The sequence below is a fragment of the Salmo salar genome, chromosome ssa09 (assembly GCF_905237065.1).
Source record: "Salmo salar chromosome ssa09, Ssal_v3.1, whole genome shotgun sequence".
NCBI lineage: Eukaryota > Metazoa > Chordata > Actinopteri > Salmoniformes > Salmonidae > Salmo > Salmo salar.
The window spans coordinates 143441239-143466746 of record NC_059450.1 but is presented as its reverse complement, the minus strand read 5'-3'; the positions used below and the strand labels follow the sequence as shown (position 1 = coordinate 143466746).

Sequence of the window (25508 nt, the reverse complement as noted above, 5' to 3'; positions counted from 1 at the left end):
CATATTTAGGCACAGGCAAGAGAGGCAGTCAAGACAGGATGCCCTGATGCTCATAGAATAGATTATTAGAGTAAAATAGTACAGAACAGAACTAGTGTATTCTAACATTGTAGAAGCCATCCAGATGTTTCAGAGCTATTTTAACATGTTTATGTGTCCCTGTCCTGTCCTTCTGTCCTGTTTTAGGCACCTGGTCAACTTCTTCCTGGTGTTGACACAGCTCGGATTCTGCAGTGCATACTTTGTGTTCCTGGCAGAGAATATCAAACAGGTAGGCTCTATTCCCACCAATCAAATACAGACCAGTGTGTTGTAGGGCTAGGTGATATGACGATATATATCGTGTGACGATAGAAAAACGTCAATCGTTTCATATTATGCGTTTATTTCGTTGTGTCGCAAATCACACTCTTTACGGCAATATTTTTAGTCAATTGGATGACGCTTTGCGTGTGGAAGGAAATTTACAAGTCAAACGTGGAGGAGAGTGAACGTGACACAGAGCACGGAGCTTGTACTTTAAAGAGGGGCTGCTTCGGTCGCATGGACGTGGTTTGTATATGAGAAGTCTGGCGGACCAGAGAACCGTCCTCTGTCTCCGACAACAGGCTCAAATACCACTAACCTCTTTTACCACCTACACAAGAATCATGTGAAACAGTACGGAGAGATTCTACGGACGAGACCCAAAAAAGTACAGTCGAGTGCTCAAAACAAACCCGACTCAGACGTTGCAAGAGGCTTTTGCCCACGGCACCATATGGCAAAGAATCAGGAAGATGGAAGGAGATAACAGCTGCTGTTACAACTTACATCTGCAAAGACATGGCCCCAATTTACACGGTCGAGAAACGGGGGTTTTGTGAGTTAGTGCTAACACTCGACCCAAGGTACCAAATGCAAATTCATATGTGACACATATTAATGCCAAAATAACTTGCAAAAAAAGTCAAGCCCCCCAAAATATGAAAATAAAAATAAAAAATTATATAAAACAAATAAAACAAATATATATATACACACACACACACAGTTGATGTCGGAAGTTTACATACACCTTAGCCAAATACATTTAAACTCAGTTTTTCACAATTCCTGACATTTAATCCTAGTAAAAATACCATATCTTAGGTCAATTAGGATCACCACTTCATTTTAAGAATGTGAAATGTCAGAATATTAGTAGAGAGAATTATTTATTTAAGATTTTATTTCTTTCTTCACATTCCCAGTGGGTCAGAAGTTTACATACACTCAATTAGTATTCGGTAGCATTGCCTTTAAATTGTTTAACTTGGGTCAAAAGTTTTGGGTAGCCTTCCAGAAGCTTCCCACAATAAGTTTGGTGAATTTTGACCCATTCCTCCTGACAAAGCTGGTGTAACTGGGTCAGGTATATAGGCCTCCTTGCTTGCACATGCTTTTTCAGTTCTGCCCACATATTTTCTATTGGATTGAGATTAGGGCTTTGTGATGGCCACTCCAATACCTTGACTTTGTTGTCCTTAAGCCATTTTGCCACAACTTTGGAAGTATGCTTGGGGTCATTGTCCATTTGGCAGATCCATTTGCGACCAAGCTTTAACTTCCTGACTGATGTCTTGAGATGTTGCTTCAATATATCCACATCATTTTCCTTCCTCGTCATGCCATATACAGTCCCTCCTGCAGCAAAGCACCCTGATGCTACCACCCCCTTGCTTCACGGTTGGGATGGTGATCTTCTGCTTGCAAGCCTCCCCCTTTTTCCTCCAAACATAACGATGGTCATTATGGCCAAACAGTTCTATTTTTGTTTCATCAGACCAGAGGACATGTCTCTAAAAAGTATGATCTTTGTCACCATGTGCAATTGCAAACCGTAGTCTGGCTTTTTTATGGTGGTTTTGGAGCAGTGGCTTCTTTGCTGAGCGGCCTTTCAGGTTATGTCAATATAGGACTCGTTTTACTGTGGACATAGATACTTTTGTACCTGTTTCCTCCAGCATCTTCACAAGGTCCTCTGCTGTTGTTCTGGGATTGATTTGCACTTTTCACACCAACGCACGTTAATCTCTAGGAGACAGAACGCATCTCCTTCCTGAGCGGTATGACGGCTGCGTGGTCCCATGGAGTTTATACTTGTGTGCTATTGTTTGTACAGAGGAACGTGGTACCTTCAGGCTCTTGGAAATTGCTCCCAAGGATGAACCAGACTTGTGGAGGTCTACAATTATTTTTCTTAGGTCTTGGCTGATTTCTTTTGATTTTCCCTTGATGTCAAGCAAAGAGGCACTGAGTTTGAAGGTAGGCCTTGAAATACATCCACAGGTACACCTCCGGATGACTCAAATTATGTCAATTAGCCTACCAGAAGCTTCTAAAGCCATGACATCATTTTCTGGAATTTTCCAAGTTGTTTAAAGGCACAGTCAACTTAGTGTATGTAGACTTCTGACCCACTGGAATTGTGATACAGTGAAATAATCTGTCTGTAAACAATTGTTGGAAGAATTACTTGTGTCATGCACCAAGTAGATGTCCTAACCGACTCGCCAAAACTATAGTTTGTCAACAAGACATTTGTGGAGTGGTTGAAACACTTAGGTTGGAGTCATTAAAACTTGTTTATGTGAACTTCTGACTTCAACTGTATATTTTTTATTTTATTTTAGGCCTATATTTATTTTGGGTTTTCTATTTACCTTTTTAGATTTTATACATTAATATTTTATATTTTGTTACATGCTTAATTTAAAATTTTCACAAAGGTTCTAAAAAGGAAAAATAATACAATTTGATTAAGTACTTTTTATTTGTTGAGTATAATTCAAAATGTAATAAGAAGTAGGCCTTTACATGTGGTCATTTTATATGAACTCTATATTAATTTAATTTACAGAAAATGTGCTATATGGTGATATGTATCGTTATCGGGATATGAAATTACCTATACTCAGCAAAAAAAGAAACGTCCCTTTCTCAGACCCATGTCTTTCAAAGATAATTTGTAAAAATCCAAATAACTTCACTGATCTTCATTGTAAAGGGTTTAAACACTGTTTCCCATGCTTGCTCAATGAATGATGAACGTGCACCTGTGGAATGGTCGTTAGGACACTAACAGCTTACAGACGGTAGGCAATTAAGGTCTTTCTACTTTCTACTGACTCTGAAAAACACCAAAGGACAGATGCCCAGGGTTCCTTCTCATCTGCGTGAACATGCCTTAGGCATGCTGCAAGAAGGCATGAGGACTGCAGATGTGGCCAGGGCAATATATTGCAATGTCTGTACTGTGAGACGCCTAAGACTGCACTACAGGGAGACAGGACGGACAGCTGATCATCCTTGCAGTGGCAGACCACATGTAACAACACACAACGCACAATCCCTCCATCAGTGCTCAGACTGTCCGCAATAGGCTGAGAGAGGCTGGACTGAGGGCTTGTAGGCCTGTTGTAAGGCAGGTCCTCACCAGACATCACCAGCAACAACGTCACCTATGGGCACAAACCCACCGTCGCTGGACCAGACAGAAATGTCAAAAAGTGCTCTTCACTGACGAGTCGTGGTTTTGTCTCACCAGGGGTGATGGTCGGATTCACGTTTATCATCGAAGGAATGCGCATTACACTAAGGCCTGTACTCTTGAGCGGGATCGATTTGGAGGTGGAGGGTCCGTCATGGTCTGGGGCGGTGTGTCACAGCATTATCGGACTGAGCTTGTTGTCATTGCAGGCAATCTCAATGCTGTGCGTTACAGGGAAGACATCCTCCTTCCTCATGTGGTACCCTTTCTGCAGGCTCATCCTGACATGACCCTCCAGCATGACAATGCCACCAGCCATACTACTCGTTCTGTGTGTGATTTCCAGCAAGACAGGAATTTCAGTGTTCTGCCATGACCAGCGAAGAGCCTGTATCTCAATCCCATTGAGCACGTCTAGGACCTGTTGGATCGGAGGGTGAGGGCTAGGACCATTCCCCCTCAGAAATGTCCGGGAACTTGCAGGTGCCTTGGTGGAATAGTGGGGTAACATCTCACAGCAAGAACTGGCAAATCTGGTGCAGTGCATGAGGAGGAGATGCACTGCAGTACTTAATGGTGGCCACACCAGATACTGACTGTTACTTTTGATTTTGATAATGTGTCCCTTTGTTCAGGGACACATTATTCAATTTCTGTTAGTCACATGTCTGTGGAACTTGTTCAGTTTATGTCTCAGTTGTTGAATCTTGTTATGTTCATACAAATATTTACACATGTTAAGTTTGCTGAAAATAAATGCAGTTGACAGTGAGAGGACGTTTGTTTTTTTGCTGAGTTTATATCAGGTTATGAGATTTTGGCCATGTGGTGTTGCTACCATGCGGTGTTGTTATGTGGTGTTGCTACCATGCAGTGTTGTTATCTTAGGTCTGTCTTTATGTAGTGTTGTGGTGTTTCTTGTCGTGCTGTGTGTTTTGTCATACATTTTCATCCCAGCCCGTCCATTTGGTAGGCCAACATTGTAAATACGAATGTCCTTAATTGACTTGCCTAGTTCAAGTCAATTAAGGACATTCGTATTTAACCTTTTATTTAACTAGGGAAGTCAATTAAGGACATTTGTATTTAACCTTTTATTTAACTAGGCAAGTCAATTAAGGACTTTCGTATTTAACCTTTTACTTGCCTAGTTAAATAAAATTGTTAAATACGAATAAAATACTGAGACACTTCCACAGTCATTCATTTTGATTGGAAGGCTTTTTAGGCTGGGTGACATGACAACAACATGGTAGCAACACCACATGACAACAACATGGTAGCGACACATGGCAGCAGCACAACATGGTAGGAGCACAAACATGGTACAAACATTGTTAGGCACAGACAACAGTACAAAGAGCAAAAAGTAGAGACAGCAATGCGTCACGTAAAACAGCCACAAGTGTCTGTAGGAGTGTACATGATTTTCTCTTTGAATGTAGAGATTTAAGGCTAGCTGTAACCAATTTCCGTCGACTAATGGGGAGCCTTACATATCAAATCAAATCAAGCTGTAGTATTCCTATCTATCAAAAGCAATGAAATGTGTTGTCACTGACCAATCCAAATCAATCCGGGACAGATACTGACTTGGTATCATCAATAACCCATATTCAACTGAGCTGCCAAACCTATCAATCCCTGTTGCATTGTGATATACCCCTGAGTCAGGTATGTTTAAGCAATAAGGCAGGCGGGGGTGTGGTATATGGCCACAATGCCATGCTACATGGAGTGTCTGGATACAGCCCTTAGCCGTGGTATATGGCCACAATGCCATGCTACATGGAGTGTCTGGATACAGCCCTTAGCCGTGGTATATGGCCACAATGCCATGCTACATGGAGTGTCTGGATACAGCCCTTAGCCGTGGTATATGGCCACAATGCCATGCTACATGGAGTGTCTGGATACAGCCCTTAGCCGTGGTATATGGCCACAATGCCATGCTACATGGAGTGTCTGGATACAGCCCTTAGCCGTGGTATATGGCCACAATGCCATGCTACATGGAGTGTCTGGATACAGCCCTTAGCCGTGGTATATGGCCACAATGCCATGCTACATGGAGTGTCTGGATACAGCCCTTAGCCGTGGTATATGGCCACAATGCCATGCTACATGGAGTGTCTGGATACAGCCCTTAGCCGTGGTATATGGCCACAATGCCATGCTACATGGAGTGTCTGGATACAGCCCTTAGCGGTGGTATATGGCCACAATGCCATGCTACATGGAGTGTCTGGATACAGCCCTTAGCCGTGGTATATGGCCACAATGCCATGCTACATGGAGTGTCTGGATACAGCCCTTAGCCGTGGTATATGGCCACAATGCCATGCTACATGGAGTGTCTGGATACAGCCCTTAGCCGTGGTATATGGCCACAATGCCATGCTACATGGAGTGTCTGGATACAGCCCTTAGCCGTGGTATATGGCCACAATGCCATGCTACATGGAGTGTCTGGGTACAGCCCTTAGCCGTGGTATATGGCCACAATGCCATGCTACATGGAGTGTCTGGGTACAGCCCTTAGCCGTGGTATATGGTCACAATGCCATGCTACATGGAGTGTCTGGATACAGCCCTTAGCCGTGGTATATGGCCACAATGCCATGCTACATGGAGTGTCTGGATACAGCCCTTAGCCGTGGTATATGGCCACAATGCCATGCTACATGGAGTGTCTGGATACAGCCCTTAGCCGTGGTATATGGCCACAATGCCATGCTACATGGAGTGTCTGGATACAGCCCTTAGCCGTGGTATATGGCCACAATGCCATGCTACATGGAGTGTCTGGATACAGCCCTTAGCCGTGGTATATGGCCACAATACCATGCTACATGGACTGTCTGGATACAGCCCATAGCCGTGGTATATGGCCATATACCACAATCCCCCGAGATGCCTTATTGCGATTATAAACTGTTTGTCAACGTAATTAGAGCGGTAAAAATAAATGTTTTGTCATACGCGTGGTATACGGTCTGATGTACCATGGCTGTCAGCCAATCAGCATTCAGGGTTTGAACCACCCAGTTTGTAATTGGAGCATTACCCTCGTCATCCCAACTCTTCAGCTGTTCTAATGGTTTACTTGCAGTGACACACAACGTTCCCTAGGAGACGCTAGTGGTGTTTCATCTCTGAGCACTCTGCTTACCTGACTTTCTCAGCCTCTCGCGCTCTTTCTTTCTTTCTCTCTTTCTTTCTTTCTCTCTTGCTCTGTCTCTTTCTGTCTCTCTCTCTCTGTGTCTCTGTCCCTGTGTCTGTCTCTCTCTATGTCTGTCTGTCTGTCTGTCTGTCTGTCTGTCTGTCTGTCTGTCTGTCTGTCTGTCTGTCTGTCTGTCTGTCTGTCTGTCTGTCTGTCTGTCTGTCTGTCTTTGTCTCTCTGTCTGTCTTTCTCTGTCTCTCTGTCTGTCTCTCTGTCTGTCTGTCTTTCTCTGTCTGTCTTTCTCTGTCTCTCTGTCTGTCTTTCTCTGTCTCTCTGTCTGTCTCTCTGTCTGTCTTTCTCTGTCTCTCTGTCTGTCTCTCTGTCTGTCTTTCTCTGTCTCTCTGTCTGTCTCTGTCTCTCTGTCTGTCTCAATTTATAAACTGTCTCTCTCTCTGTATTAGATGGTGATCTCCTCCTATGGACTTGCATAAATGGCCAAGCATTCCCATACATATGGACAAAGATAAAGACCTCATGCAGTGCCTCTTTAATTCACAACTCCAATGGGATTAGTTGGTAGGACATAGCCAGGAGTAGTACTATCAGTGTGATGAAGTATGCTACAATCTTATATTTAAATGGAATGTACTGAAACTCTAAAACGTTATGACTGAAGTTTTTAAATATCTATTTCTCTCTCCTGTACCTCTATCTTTTTGTCTCTCTGTTCTCTTTCTCTCTCTGTCTATGCGGAGTGAAGATGGTTACTTATTGGGTTGCAGATCCTCAATCCAAACATGTGCCATCATTAGGCATTCTGCTAACTGACCTCCCAGATACCCTCTGTGTTCCTAGCTCATCAGAAAACATTTACTGCTGACCCGGGTGTGTGCTTGGGCTAATGTGCTCAATTTACGTATTGTTTACGCTCACGTAGTAGTACGCACAGAATAGTTTGTTTGTCGAAAGCTGAGGTAAGCTATTTATTGGTTGTTAAACAAAGTGGGGTTGAACGGGGCAAAGCCACCAGAGCTTCAGAATTACAAACATGGCAGATGAGATGAGTTTCTATTTATTCTGAATTAGAAAAAGTAAACAGAAGAATCTGATACAATATTTAGATTACTTTAATGATCCGTATGGCGATGGTTTGTTGGCTTGGCCCATGTGTGTGAGTGACACTGGGGTGTTGAGAGGTCAGTTGGGGCCTGGGCCTGGAGGTCAGATTGGTCCGTCGCATTGTGGGTACATCTCTATTCCCAGATTAGGTACTAATGAGGACAGGGTTTGTCATTTCTCTTCCATTTTGATTCTTTTAAAATATAGACCTTTTGTTTTCACTCTGTAGATAATCTTTCATTCTTTTTCAAATATATAATATGCAATTTTCTCAGTTTTACCATGTAGCATTTTGTTCTTTACTGTTTTTAATGTCATGGCCAGGATCATATTCTGGACAGCCGTTGGTCCATGCTAGAGGTGTGCCCTCTTTAGAGGACATGGGGTCTGCCCAAGTCTTTTATACTATAGTACTGTATCTCAGAACCTTAGACTAAGGCTAAAGTTCACCTTCCAACTGCACAATGACCCTAAGCACACAGCCAAGACAACGCAGGAGTGGCTTCGGGACAAGTCTCTGAATGTCCTTGAGTGGCCCAGCCGAAGCCCGGACTTGAATCCAATCGAACATCTCTGGAGAGACCTGGAAATAGCTGTGCAGTGATGCTCCCCATCCAACCTGACAGAGCTTGAGAGGCTCTTCAGAGAAGAATGGGAGAACCTCCCCAAATACATGTGTGCCAAGCTTGTAACGTCATACCCAAGACGACTCAAGGCTGTAATTTCTGCCAAAGGTGCTTCAACAAAGTACTGAGTAAAGGGTCTGAATGGCTCACATCAACATCATCCTAGACCCACTCCAATTCGCATACCGCCCCAACAGATCCACAGATGATGCAATCTCAATCGCACTCCACACTGCCCTTTCCCACCTGGACAAAAGGAACACATATGTGAGAATGCTATTCATTGACTACAGCTCAGCGTTCAACACCATTGTGCCCATGAGCTCATCACAAAGCTTATGACCCTGGGACTAAACACCTCCCTCTGCAACTGGATCCTGGACTTCCTGACGGCCCCCCCCAGGTGGTAATTGGAGAGAACAACACGTCTGCCATGCTGATCCTCAACACTGGGGCCCCTCACGGGTGTGTACTTAGTCCCCTCCTGTACTCCATGTTCACCCACGACTGTGTGGCCAAACGCGACTCCAGCACTATCATTAAGTTTGCCGACGACACACCAGTGGTAGGCCTGATCACCGACAATGATGAGATAGCCTATAGGGAGGAGGTCAGAGAACTGGCAGTGCAGTGTCAGAACAACAACCTCTCCCTCAATGTGAGCAAGACAAAGGAGCTGATCGTGGACTGCAGGAAAAGGCGGGCTGAACAGGCCCCCATTAACATCAATGTGGCTGTAGTGGAGCGGGTCGAGAGTATCAAGTTCCTTGGTGTCCACATCACCAACAAACTATCATGGTCCAAACACACCAAGACAGTCGTGAAGAGGGCAGGACAAAACCTTTTCCCACTCGGGAGACTGAAAAGATTTGGCATAGGTCCCCAGATCCTCAAAAAGTTATACAGCTGCACCATTGAGAGCATCCTGACTGGCATCTCTTCTCGACATCTGACCGTAAGACGCTATAGAGGGTAGTGCGTATGGGACCAAGCTTCCTGCCATCCTGGACCTATAAAATAGGCGGTGTGAGAGGAAAGCCAATAAAATTGTCAGAGACTCCACCCAAGCCATAAGACTGCTGAACATTTCATCAAACGTCCACTCCCACCCCCCCCCCCCCCACACACACATTTGTTTTGTACACTGCTGCTACTCGCTACTCGCTGTTTATTATCTATGCATAGTCACTTCACCGCTACCGCTACCTTTAGTTGAAGTCGGGAGTTTACATACACCTTAGCCAAAAAACATTTCAACATTTAAACTCCAGTTAGTATCACCACTTTATTTTAAGAATGTGAAGAGAATGATTTATTTCAGCTTTTAGTTTTTTTTCATCACATTCCCAGTGGGTCAGAATACACTCAATTAGTATTTGGTAGCATTGCCTTTTAAATTGTTTACCTTGGATCAAACATTTCGGGTAGCCTTCCACAAGCTTCCCTCAATAAGTTGGGTGAATTTTGGCCCATTCCTCCTGACAGAGCTGGTGTAACTGAGTCAGGTTTGTAGGCCTCCTTGCTCACACATGCTTTTTCTGTTCTGCCCACACATTTTCTAAAGGATTGAGGTCAAGGCTTTGTGATGGCCACTCCAATACCTTGACTTTGTTGTCTTTAAGCCATTTTGCCACAACTTTGGAAGTATGCTTGGGGTCATTGTCCATTTGGAAGACCCATTTGTGACCAAGCTTCAACTTCCTGACTGATGTCTTGAGATGTTGCATCAATATATCCACATCATTTTCCTACCTCATGATGCCATCTATTTTGTGAAGTGCACCAGCCCCTCCTGCAGTAAAGCACCCCCACAACATGATGCTGCCACCACCCCCGTGCTTCACGGTTGTGATGGTGTTCTTCAGCTTGCAAGCGTCCCCCTTTTTCCTCCAAACATAACGATGGTCGTTATGGCCAAACAGTTCTATTTTTGTTTCATCAGACCAGAGGACATTTCTCCAAAAAGTACTTATCTTTGTCCTCATGTGCAGTTGCAATCCATAGTCTGGCTTTTTTATGGTGGTTTTGGAGCAGTGGCTTCTTCCTTGCTGAGCGGCCTTTCAGGTTATGTCTATAGGACTCGTTTTACTGTGGATATAGATACTTTTGTACCTGTTTCCTCCAGCATCTTCACAAGGTCCTTTGCTGTTGTTCTGGGATTGATTTGCACTTTTCGCACCAAAGCACGTTCATCTCTCGGAGACAGAACGTGTCTCCTTCCTGAGCAGTATGACGGCTGCATGGTCCCATGGTGTTTATACTTGCGTACTATTGCTTGTACAGATGAACGTGGTACCTTCAGGCATTTGGAAATTGCTCCCAAGGATGAACCAGACTTGTGGAGGTCTACAATTTTTTTTCTGAGGTCTTGGCTGATTTCTTTTTATTTTCCCGTGATGTCAAGCGAAGAGGCACTGAGTTTGAAGGTTGGCCTTGAAATACATCCGCAGGTACATCTCCAAATGACTCAAATGATGTCAATTAGCCTATCAAAAGCTTCTAAAGCCATGACATCATTTTCTGGAATTTTCCAAGTTGTTTAAAGGCACAGTCAACTTAGTGTATGTAAACTTCTGACCCACTGGAATTGTAATACAGTGAATTATAAGTGAAATAATCTGTCTGTAAACAATTTTTGGAAAAATGACTTGTGCCAAGCACAAAGTAGATGTCCTAACCGACTTGCCAAAACTATAGTTTGTTAACAAGAAATGTGTGGAGTCGTTGAAAAACGACTTTTAATGACTGCAACCTAAGTGTATGTAAACTTCCGACTTCAACTGTACATTTAGAAATTACCTCAACTAACCTGTACCACCGCACACTGACTCGGAACCGGCGCCCCCTGTATATAGCCTCGTTATTGTGTTACTTTTCTTTTTTACTTTAATTATTTGGTAAATATTTTCTTAACTCTTCTTGAACTCCACTGTTGGTTAAGGGCTTGTAAGTAAGCATTTCACGGTAAGGTCTACAGTTGTATTTGGCGCATGTGACAAAAGTTTGATTTGAATACTTATGTATATGTAATATTTCTTTTTTCGGAATGCGTTTGCTGTAGTAAATTCGCTCTTGGGGCTGTGTCATTCAACCTACAGTAGCACATACCGGTAACTGCCAAAATAAAGGAGACACCAACATAGTATCTTTATTAGGCAGTTGGGCCACCATGTGCTGCCAGAACAGTTTCAATGCATCTTGGCATAGATTCTACAAATGTCTTGAACTCTATTGGAGGGATGTGACACTGATCCTCCACCAGAAATTCCATTTGTTGACGGAAACACTGTCTCAAGCGCCACTCCAGAATCGCCCAGACGTGATCAATTGGGTCTGGTGACTGAGACACTTACACACCCTTTAAACCCCCTATGCTCCTTTTGAGACCCTTCTTTCAAAGTCACTGAGCTCTCTTCTAGTCATGGTAGACAAAACAATGTACATGACCCTAAGCATGATATACGTTGAATCCCCAAAGATTGTCTATTATATTGACAAGATATTCCAGTGACCACTCTAACAATGGAAGTACATGTCTTCAAAGATGGAAGGCTGGCGGGAGGAGGCAAGATCAGGTGGGACCATTTCAACCAATGAGAGGGCAGACACGCATATGAACAACCGGCCATAGAGATAGACGACTCATCTTTGTATCTGTGCATTATAGCCTTAATGGTGCTGTCCATGCTGTCACAGATGCTATCTCCATTTTCAAGTAATCAGTTTTCTTCATTGTCTGATATCCTCCCAACTCTTAGGAATCCCGACCCAGTTGACTACTTTAAAATGGTGGAAGCCCTCAATGTCCATGCTAAAACGGGTTAGATCTCTATGACAACAGGCACAACTCATATAGTCAAAGTTGCCAACATGCCAGGTGCATTCACGTTTATATCAGTGCATTCGTAACAACCTAACAATTATAAAACTTCTATTCGATCAAATAAGCGTCACGAAGCAAATTAGCAATTGAATCTGTTCACCACATTCGACAATAGCTCATTGACCTCCGTAGAAAAATTACTCACTTCGTCTGCTTATTTTTGTGGACAGACTTTGGGCGGATTAAAAACTTTTCCTTCGCCTCTTCCTCTCTGGTATCCCTCATTTCCAAAAATGTTTCCTTAATTTTGTCTGTTACCTGTACATACCCATCTCTGTATGTGTTCACAATGACGGGGTAGGCCGTCATAGTAAAATAAGAATTTGTTCTTAACTGACTTGCCTAGTTAAATACATTTCAAATAAAAAACAGCTAGCTACATACACACAGTATACACATACTGCTGATCGAACTGACTAGGTGAAAACCTGTCCATGTGCCCTTGAGCAAAGCACTTAATCCTAATTTCTCCTCTAAATCGCTCTGGATAAGAGAGTCTGCTAATTGACTAAAATGTATAAGCAGACAGTCTAATTGAATGAAACCCTGATCTGCTTTCTAGCCTGTCTGAGCTGTGGGATAGGATGGAATCATATGGAGCCCCCCTCACTCCCTCGCCTCTAGCCCCCTCCCTCTCTAGTCCTCTCCCTGGTGTTGTGTTGAATATTCATTCATCTCACAAAGTTTTTTGATCGTTATTTCTCTGGGGAAAGTTTTTTGTTGTTGGTAGGAGCGGGAGAGCTGCTTATCGACAAGCAAGAGGCCAGTCCACTTCACTTCCATGATAAGCTCCTTAAATGTTTTTCTCTGGCGAGGAGTGAACACACAGCAGCCTTAATTGCTGTAGATTTAGTGTAGTGGGATCTCTATCTGAAGGTGTCTTTCTGAAGGTCAACAGGGTGAAGGGGAGAGGTGAGCCTCACTCATGAAGACATCACCATTAATCACACCTTTTTGTGTGTTTGTGTGTGTGCGTATGCCTGTGTGTATCCATTCTTTCCTCTCTAGGTCGTTGAGGGATACCAAGGTGTAAACATCACCCTGGCAGATGAGTCCTTCGCCAACACCACCATGGTGCCAGCCCCCGTCCCTCTACCCACCATGGTGCCAGGCCCCGTCCTTCTACCCACCATGGTGCCAGCCCCCGTCCCTCTACCCACCATGGTGCCAGACCCCGTCCCTCTACCCACCATGGTGCCAGCCCCCGTCCCTCTACCCACCATGGTGCCAGCCCCCGTCCCTCTACCCACCATGGTGCCAGCCCCCGTCCCTCTACCCACCATGGTGCCAGGCCCCGTCCTTCTACCCACCATGGTGCCAGCCCCGTCCCTCTACCCACCATGGTGCCAGCCCCCGTCCCTCTACCCACCATGGTGCCAGGCCCCGTCCTTCTACCCACCATGGTGCCAGGCCCCGTCCTTCTACCCACCATGGTGCCAGCCCCCGTCCCTCTACCCACCATGGTGCCAGCCCCCGTCCCTCTACCCACCATGGTGCCAGACCCCGTCCCTCTACCCACCATGGTGCCAGCCCCCGTCCCTCTACCCACCATGGTGCCAGACCCCGTCCCTCTACCCACCATGGTGCCAGCCCCCGTCCCTCTGAGCCCTGGGCACTGGACCTGCGTGTTTACATGCTCTTCTTCCTGCCCTTCCTCATCCTGCTGGTGTTCATGAAGGACCTGAAGAACATGGCCGTCCTGTCATTTCTGGCCAACGTCTGCATGGCCGTCAGCGTCATCATCTTCCAGTACATCAGGACGGTAAGCATGTTGTTGTTTACACTGTTGTTGTTGTTACAGCCTTCATCATCATCATCATCATCATCATCTTCCAGTACATCAGGACGGTAAGCATGTTGTTGTTTACACTGTTGTTGTTGTTACAGCCTTCATCATCATCATCATCATCATCATCTTCCAGTACATCAGGACGGTAAGCATGTTGTTGTTTACACTGTTGTTGTTGTTACAGCCTTCATCATCATCATCATCATCATCATCATCTTCCAGTACATCAGGACGGTAAGCATGTTGTTGTTTACACTGTTGTTGTTGTTACAGCCTTCATCATCATCATCATCATCATCTTCCAGTACATCAGGACGGTAAGCATGTTGTTGTTTACACTGTTGTTGTTGTTACAGCCTTCATCATCATCATCATCATCATCTTCTAGTACATCAGGACGGTAAGCATGTTGTTGTTTACACTGTTGTTGTTGTTACAGCCTTCATCATCATCATCATCATCATCTTCCAGTACATCAGGACGGTAAGCATGTTGTTGTTTACACTGTTGTTGTTGTTACAGCCTTCATCATCATCATCATCATCATCTTCCAGTACATCAGGACGGTAAGCATGTTGTTGTTTACACTGTTGTTGTTGTTACAGCCTTCATCATCATCATCATCATCATCTTCCAGTACATCAGGACGGTAAGCATGTTGTTGTTTACACTGTTGTTGTTGTTACAGCCTTCATCATCATCATCATCATCATCACTTCCAGTACATCAGGACGGTAAGCATGTTGTTGTTTACACTGTTGTTGTTGTTACAGCCTTCATCATCATCATCATCATCATCATCTTCCAGTACATCAGGACGGTAAGCATGTTGTTGTTTACACTGTTGTTGTTGTTACAGCCTTCATCATCATCATCATCATCATCTTCCAGTACATCAGGACGGTAAGCATGTTGTTGTTTACACTGTTGTTGTTGTTACAGCCTTCATCATCATCATCATCATCATCTTCCAGTACATCAGGACGGTAAGCATGTTGTTGTTTACACTGTTGTTGTTGTTACAGCCTTCATCAACATCATCATCATCATCATCTTCCAGTACATCAGGACGGTAAGCATGTTGTTGTTTACACTGTTGTTGTTGTTACAGCCTTCATCATCATCATCATCATCATCTTCCAGTACATCAGGACGGTAAGCATGTTGTTGTTTACACTGTTGTTGTTGTTACAGCCTTCATCATCATCATCATCATCATCATCTTCCAGTACATCAGGACGGTAAGCATGTTGTTGTTTACACTGTTGTTGTTGTTACAGCCTTCATCATCATCATCATCATCATCATCTTCCAGTACATCAGGACGGTAAGCATGTTGTTGTTTACACTGTTGTTGTTGTTACAGCCTTCATCATCATCATCATCATCATCTTTCCAGTACATCAGGACGGTAAGCATGTTGTTGTTTACACTGTTGTTGTTGTTACAGCCTTCATCATCATCATCATCATCATCTTCCAGTACATCAGGACGGTAAGCATGTTGTTGTTTACACTGTTGTTGTTGTTACAGCCTTCATCATCATCATCATCATCATCTTCCAGTACATCAGGACGGTAAGCATGTTGTTGTTTACACTGTTGTTGTTGTTACAGCCTTCATCATCATCATCATCATCATCTTCCAGTACATCAGGACGGTAAGCATGTTGTTGTTTACACTGTTGTTGTTGTTACAGCCTTCATCATCATCATCATCATCATCATCTTCCAGTACATCAGGACGGTAAGCATGTTGTTGTTTACACTGTTGTTGTTGTTACAGCCTTCATCATCATCATCATCATCATCTTCCAGTACATCAGGACGGTAAGCATGTTGTTGTTTACACTGTTGTTGTTGTTACAGCCTTCATCATCATCATCATCATCATCTTCCAGTACATCAGGACGGTAAGCATGTTGTTGTTTACACTGTTGTTGTTGTTACAGCCTTCATCATCATCATCATCATCATCTTCCAGTACATCAGGACGGTAAGCATGTTGTTGTTTACACTGTTGTTGTTGTTACAGCCTTCATCATCATCATCATCATCATCTTCCAGTACATCAGGACGGTAAGCATGTTGTTGTTTACACTGTTGTTGTTACGGCCTTCAGCAGTGTGTGTGTGTGTGTGTGTGTGAGAGAACTGGGAAGTAGCCGTGTTTCTGTGTGTGTGAGAGAACTGGGAAGTGTGTGTGTGTGTGTGTGTGTGTGTGTGTGTGTGTGTGTGTGTGTTTGAGAACTGTGAAGTAGCTGTGTGTGTGTGTGTGTGTGTGTGTGTGTGTGTGTGTGTGTGTGTGTGTGAGAGAGAACTGGGAAGTAGCCGTGTGTGTGTGAGAGAGAACTGGGAAGTAGCCGTGTGTGTGTGAGAGAGAACTGGGGAGTAGCCGTGTGTGTGTGAGAGAGAACTGGGAAGTAGCCGTGTGTGTGTGTGTGTGTGTGTGTGTGTGTGAGAGAACTGGGAAGTAGCTGTGTGTGTGTGTGTGTGTGTGTGTGTGTGTGTGTGTGTGTGTGTGTGTGTGTGTGTGTGTGTGTGTGTGTGTTTGAGAACTGTGAAGTAGCTGTGTGTGTGTGTGTGTGTGTGTGTGAGAGAGAACTGGGAAGTAGCCGTGTGTGTGTGAGAGAGAACTGGGAAGTAGCCGTGTGTGTGTGTGAGAGAACTGGGAAGTAGCTGTGTGTGTGTGTGTGTGTGTGTGTGTGTGTGTGTGTGTGTGTGTGTGTGTGTGTGTGTGTGTGTGTGTGTGTGTGTGTGTGTGTGTGTTTTGAGAACTGTGAAGTAGCTGTGTGTGTGTGTGTGTGTGTGTGTGTGTGTGTGTGTGTGTGTGTGTGTGTGTGTTTTGAGAACTGTGAAGTAGCTGTGTGTGTGTGTGTGTGTGTGTGTGTGTGTGTGTGTGTGTGTGTAGAGAGAACTGGGAAGTAGCCGTGTGTGTGTGAGAGAGAACTGGGAAGTAGCCGTGTGTGTGTGAGAGAGAACTGGGAAGTAGCCGTGTGTGTGTGTGTGTGTTTGAGAACTGTGAAGTAGCTGTATGTGTGTGTGTGTGTATGTGTGTTAGAGAACTGTGAAGTAGCTGTGTGTGTGGGTGTGTGTGTGTGTGTGTGTGTTTGAGAACTGTGAAGTAGCAGTGTGTGTGTGAGAGAACTGGGAAGTAGCAGTGTGTGTGTGTGAGAACTGGGAAGTAGCAGTGTGTGTGTGAGAGAACTGGGAAGTAGCAGTGTGTGTGTGAGAGAACTGGGAAGTAGCAGTGTGTGTGTGAGAGAACTGGGAAGTAGCAGTGTGTGTGTGAGAGAACTGGGAAGTAGCAGTGTGTGTGTGAGAGAACTGGGAAGTAGCAGTGTGTGTGTGAGAGAACTGGGAAGTAGCAGTGTGTGTGTGAGAGAACTGGGAAGTAGCAGTGTGTGTGTGAGAGAACTGGGAAGTAGCAGTGTGTGTAAAAGATGAATCCACCCTGTGGCCTTCATACGTACACTGTGGAAGATCATACCCCTTGTGTCTGTACTCTCTGCTTCAATGTAACATGAGACTTACATGTATCCACTACACATCTCCTGTGTAGTGGAAACATGAGACTTCCATGTATCCACTACACATCTCCTGTGTAGTGGGAACATGAGACTTCCATGTATTCAATACACGTCTCCTGTGTAGTGGGAACATGAGACTTCCATGTATTCAATACACGTCTCCTGTGTAGTGGGAACATGAGACTTACATGTATCCACTACACGTCTCCTGTGTAGTGGGAACATGAGACTTCCATGTATTCAATACACGTCTCCTGTGTAGTGGGAACATGAGACTTACATGTATTCAATACACGTCTCCTGTGTAGTGGGAACATGAGACTTACATGTATCCACTACACGTCTCCTGTGTAGTGGGAACATGAGACTTACATGTATCCACTACACGTCTCCTGTGTAGTGGGAACATGAGACTTACATGTATCCACTACACGTCTCCTGTGTAGTGCTGAGCAATGAACCTATTTTTAAACAACTAATTGACCTTCTGTTCAATTATTTGAATTTCGTTATTTTTTGTTGTTGCTCGATGAGCAGTTTCTGTAGTGGTAAATCAGATCAAGCCTGAACTGTGCGATGTTGTAGTTTCCAACAGGCCAATATTCTACATAATTTAGCTCAGAAAACGTGGTAATAAACTACAATAACCATAATCCATTGCGCGCCCGCTTAAACTTGTCTGGTCTGTGCAGAGCAGACAGGGAGACTGAGGGAACGTGTGATCATGAAGAATAGAGTGCCGTTGCTTCACGAGACTGAAAATGCATGATCTCAGTGTTTGATCATTGTTTTTCAACGGTCATAAAAGTATGCCCTATTTATTCTGAAGAACTGCTAAAATAGTGGTTTTGTCAGACAGCATAGGCAACAGTTCTGTAGAGATGAGATGATGACTTGGAATGACATAAAAGTAATCTAATAAAACTGTATTAAAGTCATGTGAATAAGTGATGGTTAATAAGTGCTCAGCAGTAATGGGCAGTCACAGGAAGTAGGGGTGCAGCACCTCCTGGAGAAAAAGAAAAAAGGGAAACTTTATTTTGTATTTTTCTCACAAGGCCTTTAATAGTCCTGTATTGGCGGACCGATTACAGCCATCTGTAGCGTGGTCAAACCCATCCCCCCCCCCCGTGTGCAAAGAAATCACAGCACCCCCCAACCACAAACTACTTCCCGTGGCTACGACTACCATCTTCGGACTTTTATACATTTTCTTTTTAATTCAGTGTTGTTACTGCATTTAACCACACAGTTCAGTTTCGGTTCGTTAAATGCACTGACTTCAAAAAGCACTAATCGCTCAGCTCTACTCCTGTGAGACATGGTTCTCCCTTGTAGCTACTACACGTTTCCTGTGAGACATGGTTCTCCCTTGTAGCCACTACACGTTTCCTGTGAGACATGGTTCTCCCTTGTAGCCACTACACGTTTCCTGTGAGACATGGTTCTCCCTTGTAGCCACTACACGTTTCCTGTGAGACATGGTTCTCCCTTGTAGCCACTACACGTTTCCTGTGAGACATGGTTCTCCTTTGTAGCCACTACACGTTTCCTGTGAGACATGGTTCTCCCTTGTAGCCACTACACGTTTCCTGTGAGACATGGTTCTCCCTTGTAGCCACTACACGTCTCCTGTGAGACATGGTTCTCCCCTTGTAGCCACTACACGTCTCCTGTGAGACATGGTTCTCCCCTTGTAGCCACTACACGTTTCCTGTGAGACATGGTTCTCCCTTGTAGCCACTACACGTTTCCTGTGAGACATGGTTCTCCCTTGTAGCCACTACACGTTTCCTGTGAGACATGGTTCTCCCTTGTAGCCACTACACGTTTCCTGTGAGACATGGTTCTCCCTTGTAGCCACTACACGTTTCCTGTGAGACATGGTTCTCCCTTGTAGCCACTACACGTTTCCTGTGAGACATGGTTCTCCCTTGTAGCCACTACACGTTTCCTGTGAGACATGGTTCTCCCTTGTAGCCACTACACGTTTCCTGTGAGACATGGTTCTCCCTTGTAGCCACTACACGTTTCCTGTGAGACATGGTTCTCCCTTGTAGCCACTACACGTTTCCTGTGAGACATGGTTCTCCCTTGTAGCCACTACACGTTTCCTGTGAGACATGGTTCTCCCTTGTAGCCACTACACGTTTCCTGTGAGACATGGTTCTCCCTTGTAGCCACTACACGTTTCCTGTGAGACATGGTTCTCCCTTGTAGCCACTACACGTCTCCTGTGAGACATGGTTCTCCAGGCCATTTTAATTTCCAATAAAGAATAGGGTCCATAGTTTGTCTATGACTGGTCTTTACAATGAAAGATTGAACAGTCAGTGTCAAGGTGCACTTAGTTTCTATGAGCGATGAGAAACAACTTTTTAAAGATTGTCTACTTGGACCGTTCCCAAGGTCATTCTAAGAATAAAATTAGGCATTTTGGAGCAGATTGACATCAGATGTAAGTGTTCCTGACGTGTCTTGTAATCCAGCGTTGATTGCTGTTTTAGATTTCCCATAAAAGGTTGTGCCAGCCAGGGTTGTGTATGTGCGAATGTGTGGCACAGCTCATCCCTCAGCTGTGTGTGTGTGTGTGTAGGTGGGTGGTGTTCTGGGCAGTGGTCTAGATGCCCTTGTGAACAGCCCTCATCAATCACCAGCTGAATTATGTTTTAAAAATATTCATTAGGACCCCTGTCAATCTCTGGGCATCTGTGTGACGCGGAAGACGACACGCGTCCACAGGGGAACACAACACTGCATCTAGGCTTCACAATTAGGTCACCTAGCCGTCTACCCCACAACCTTTCTGTTCTGTCTCTTAATCTCTGACTGATGTGTTATTGACACTCGATTTGATGGTCTCTCTTTATCTCGTTATATTTACTCTGCACCTGGGATTCTTCTGTTCCTCTGATCGCTCTCTCTCTTTCTCGCTCTCACTCTGTTTTTTCTGTGAGTCAGGGGAAATCTTGTCCTCTCTTCACTGTGTCTCTGAGCCAGTGTCTCTTGTGTCCTTGGCAGTGATGAGGAAGTTGATTCTGTTCTATAGGCCCTTATGGGAGTAGCTCATCCGACGGACTGTGTTAGTGTCCCTGTTTTCCTAATCGCCTGCTCCTCTGTCTGCTGTCGCCCCTTTCTGACAGGATTTTAGGGACCTTCAGCATCTCCCTCTCACTTCCCCCTCGGGCAAGTTCCCCTTCTTCTTCGGAACAGCCATCTTTGCCTTCGAAGGCATCGGAGTGGTAAGTACTCTTCAACTGGGACTCCATTTGTCCAAACCCTTATGTAGTTAGTAACACCTGATTGGTTCCGGCCCTTCTGTGACTGGCTCTGTATTGGCTGCTGACTGGGGTCCACCGGCCACAGCTGCAGTTGAAAGCCTTGAACACTGCATGGCTAAGAGAATGTTCAGGTCAAGGATAGCATTAGTGCTAATGATATGTAATTGATCCAGGGTGAATAGTGAGGATGGTGAGAGCACTAACCTCATCTCATCCTCAGCGGGGATGAGGATGGTGTCCTGCCGATGAGGCTGTGTGTGTGTGTTTGAATGTTTCAGTGTGTGTGTGCCTGCCGTGGGCAGGATGATGTATGAGGTGGTACCAGGGTGTATTGACTGAGGGGCAGAGGAATGCTCACTCACCGCCGCTTACCCATTAATCAGCCAACCGGTTGGCACAGGGTGATGGCCGACACATCACCATGACGACCCGACAGACAGATGACAGCCAGGCCACTCCGGATCAGAACGTCTCTAGAGAGAGAGGGAGGAGAGGGAGGAGAGAATGGCTGACACCGCTCCTGCTCAGATATGGGATAGATGTCCAGGAAGAAAGAACGGATGATGGTGGATAAAGTAATGAATGAAAGTAGTTAGGCCACCTCTAACTATCCCATTCAACTTTCTTTCAGTGCCTTTCTCTCTCTCTGTCTCTCTCTGTCGCTCTCTCTCTGTCTCTGTCTGTCTCTGTCTGTCTCTCTCTGTCCCTGTCTCTCTCTCTGTCCCTGTCTCTCTCTCTCTCTCTCTCTGTCTCTCTGGGAGTGATCCACGACCATATGGGTTCTCGGTCACCCTGACAGGGTAATTATCTGCCTGGGGATGCGATCTTAACACCAATCCCCTGGGATAAGCAAAGGGAAAGGGAGAAGGCCGACTTGAAATGGGTGTCTCTGGGCCAATTGGGAATAACTTATTGGTGCCAGTAAACTTATCTAAGACACATTTTGGTTGAATGCATTCAGATGTGAAACTGACTATGGATCTCCTTTCCTGGATCTCCAGTAGGTGCTTGACTTCTGTTATCTCTGACTGTGGATCTCCTTTCCTGGATCTCCAGTAGGTGCTTGACTTCTGTTATCTCTGACTGTGGATCTCCTTTCCTGGATCTCCAGTAGGTACTTGACTTCTGTTATCTCTGACTGTGGATCTCCTTTCCTGGATCTCCAGTAGGTGCTTGACTTCTGTTATCTCTGACTGTGGATCTCCTTTCCTGGATCTCCAGTAGGTGCTTGACTTCTGTTATCTCTGACTGTGGATCTCCTTTCCTGGATCTCCAGTAGGTACTTGACTTCTGTTATCTCTGACTGTGGATCTCCTTTCCTGGATCTCCAGTAGGTGCTTGACTTCTGTTATCTCTGACTGTGGATCTCCTTTCCTGGATCTCCAGTAGGTGCTTGACTTCTGTTATCTCTGACTGTGGATCTCCTTTCCTGGATCTCCAGTAGGTACTTGACTTCTGTTATCTCTGACTGTGGATCTCCTTTCCTGGATCTCCAGTAGGTACTTGACTTCTGTTAGCTCTAACTATGGTTCCTTCCAGCACTACAAACTGGGCCAAAGTGCTTTGGTGTGCTTCTCACTTACTGATATACCTTTATCTGTACATTCTCCACCTGTCTCTTCAGCACAGGGTTTATAAAGCAGAGAAGTAGTTCAGCTCCCTGCAGATACTCTTGGAGCTAACAGTAATTGTTTTGGCTAGGCCAGTAAAAGGCAGTCTGTTAGGTGTTTGGGCTTTGGACTTCAGGGTTTAAAGGAAGGTTATTAAGGGGGGTTGTGGGGGCCTATCCAAACAATCATCTAAACCCCTTTTTAATCCTCACCATGTCTGAAGATCTCTCTCCCTCCTTTCTGAAGGATAAACTAACAGACTGTAAGTAAATATTTTAAGACGGTAGATTGCTGTACCTTTGGATGCCTCTGTTTTTGGTTCTAGGGAGACTATAGGTAGTGTTTGGCCTCTTACCTCTCACTCTTCCATCAAGTCCAGGGCAGATGGCAACAGGCCGCGGGCTAAAGTCTTTGGTGAATTTGTTCAAGTTTTCTCCTCTGGCTTCAAGGAGGTTGGGCGAGTGGGAGAGAAAAGCAAAAAAAGGTAGAATGGCACATAATAATTGTTCTAATCTTCTTAAAAATAGGGAGCACAACTTAGAGAGAGAGAGAGAGAGAGAGAGAGAGAGAGAGAGAGAGAGAGAGAGAGAGAGATTTACACAATAGGGCTATGGGATCCTCTGGGGATCTTTTTTTTTTTTCCTTCAGAAAGCCACTCTGCAGAGAGGGAAGGACATTTTAAACTAGATCTGTTAAAGGAGAAGTTCTCTCTCACCGCTTTCCCCCTTTTCTAAGAGCAACGCTGACCTAGTAAGTGACTTGTTTTCACTTGGTTTCTTTCTCTTTAAGGGTAGCTCTAGTCTTTCCCTATGAAGGCCTGCTAGAGAGACACTTCTTTTCAACTAAAATTCTGTGGCTGAAACTTCAGCCGGCCAGCCTGATCGATTGAAATTCCTGAATGAGAAATGTAGCAGAAGTCATAAATATTGCAAAGAGGGATGGGGGTTCTGCTCTTGCCTCAAACCCGGTTTTTATTGGGCTAGGGGTTTCTTAAAGGCTCTCTGGGGTGTATAGGCATACTGTAATGTTAATACATACCCCATGCTTGGCTCCTCTACCCAGCGCTGTCTGCCTCTCTGCCCAGGAGGTGAGCTCTGCAGTGGGCTGATAGAAAGCCTTGCTCACTGATAAGAGTTCATCTAAGGCCCCAGGCCAAGTTTGGAGAGTGTTGAAACCACTGGCACACTCGTATGTATGCACACACATATAGACATACACAGGTGTTCTTACTAATATAGACTCTTACTTATCGATATTCATGGACACACACTATATGTTCAGTGATATTCATGGACACACACTATCTGTTCAGTGATATGGACATGACGTATGTACACAAGGACATCCCAAGCTCATTTTGACATGTATGCATAAAAAACAAATATTAATGGAATTCCCGTTTACACCCACACCTCTCCCCATTTACACCCACACCTCTCCCCATTTACACCCACACCTCTCCCAATTTACACCCACACCTCTCCCAATTTACACCCACACACTTTGTCTCTGTCACACTCTTTTCCCTCTCTGCCTCTGTCCAGAGTGGTGTATGAACAGATCCACAGCCTCATTGTGTGGGCGTGCACACACACACAGGGCTGTAGTGGGCTGACTTGGCAGGTCTGGCGCTTTACTCTGGCCCAAGACTAGTAGTAGAATGGATCTGTTCAGGGTGATGTAATATCATACAGCTGTAATAGGATGTTCAGGGTGATGTAATATCATACAGCTGTAATAGGATGTTCAGGGTGATGTAATATCATACAGCTGTAATAGGATGTTCAGGGTGATGTAATATCATACAGCTAGCTGTAATAGGATGTTCAGGGTGATGTAATATCATACAGCTAGCTGTAATAGGATGTTCAGGGTGATGTAATATCATACAGCTGTAATAGGATGTTCAGGGTGATGTAATATCATACAGCTGTAATAGGATGTTCAGGGTGATGTAATATCATACAGCTGTAATAGGATGTAAAGTGATCATGTTCGTGTCTCATTGGTAGCATGGACGTTTGACTTCTTCTCTCATTACAAGAGGATTGTGGGCAACCAGAGTTCAGCAGTAGTAAGTTGAGTTCTCAACCTTTTTGGTATGAACACAAAATGGCCGTTGGGTTGCTGTGGTGAGAGAAAGACGACACAATGACTCAGGTAATTGGCTTAAAGCTGCTACTCTTGCCTGATGATTTGTTGCAAGGCGCTGTTGGCGGTAGGCGATTGTCTGAGAGGTAACAGCTGGCTAGGCCTCCCTTCCCCACTGACAATCCCATATTGTCCTCTTCATTGCCCTCTTCATTGCCTTAATACTAAATTGCTGTCAATTAACATTTTAATTGAGGACAAATTAGTTGGATATATCAACGAAGGAGAACTGTCATAATGACTGCAGGTAGAGAGAGGCTGTTCTTTAGAGTTATTATGTGTGACTGCATATTATCCGCTCGAGTGCTAAGGTAGAGGCGAGCGAGCGTGTCTAACAGAAGGGGAGAGGGGGGCTGATGAACGTGATTCAACCTCAACAAGCGTTGTGTCTGACGGACACCTTGAGAAATAAATTACTTCTCACTTTGATATTCACGGTCAAGTACACATATTTGGGGGGGATTAATGATGATTATGAATTTTCATCACTTTGATGAACTTCAAATAGTTTAGTCTCCTCATTCAATCTTTTGTCTTTCAATATCTGACCTTGTCTCAATGTTCTTCCTTCAATTGTCTCTTTCCATCAGCCTCGCTTTCTTGTTTTCTCACTCTCTCGATTTCTCTCTCTCTCTCTCGATGTCGCTCTCTCTCTTTTCTCTTTCTGCTTCTCATTTGCATCCTTGTCTTTACTTCTTTGTTATCTTCCCACCTTTCTCTCTGTCTCTCTCTGTCTCCATCCCTCCCTCTCTCCTCAGTCCACATCTATATCTGTATGTGTCTGCTCCTCTCTCAGTAGTGGGCTGTGCCCCAGGCTGAGAGGTCAGTGTTATTAGCTTGTTAACTG

General features: G+C 44.7%; 1 pseudogene; it reads left to right on the top strand.

The window, feature by feature from the left end:
* The window catches only part of LOC106613148 (proton-coupled amino acid transporter 4-like), a 439980-nt pseudogene that overhangs the window by 107514 nt on the left and 306958 nt on the right, over window positions 1-25508 (top strand).